This window comes from Penaeus monodon, chromosome 22 (assembly GCF_015228065.2).
Source record: "Penaeus monodon isolate SGIC_2016 chromosome 22, NSTDA_Pmon_1, whole genome shotgun sequence".
NCBI lineage: Eukaryota > Metazoa > Arthropoda > Malacostraca > Decapoda > Penaeidae > Penaeus > Penaeus monodon.
The window spans coordinates 29,712,527-29,712,854 of NC_051407.1; positions in this window are offsets into that span (position 1 = coordinate 29,712,527).

Genomic DNA, 328 nt, shown 5'->3' on the forward strand with positions numbered 1-328 from the left:
GAAAATGAGAGCAAGGGCAGAAGCGAAGAAAGATTTATAATGATAACGAAAGTAGATATTTCTGTAGATTCCATCGCGCGTCGTTTTATCATCCCCCTCTCAACCCCCCCTTTTCTCCTTAGCCCTCCTATACCCCTCCCCCCCAAGGCTGTCATGTGATCAACACGGCTCAAGTTGATTATCTTTTTCAAAATTATGACCCCGTTTTCTTGGGAGGAGAAAATAAAGCTCTCTGCTAGGCCTACCCAGCGCCTCCGTTCATCAGGATAAGATTCGCCGCGCAAGCAGTTTCTACCAATCCCTTTGTACCTCCTTGGCCCTCGCACTG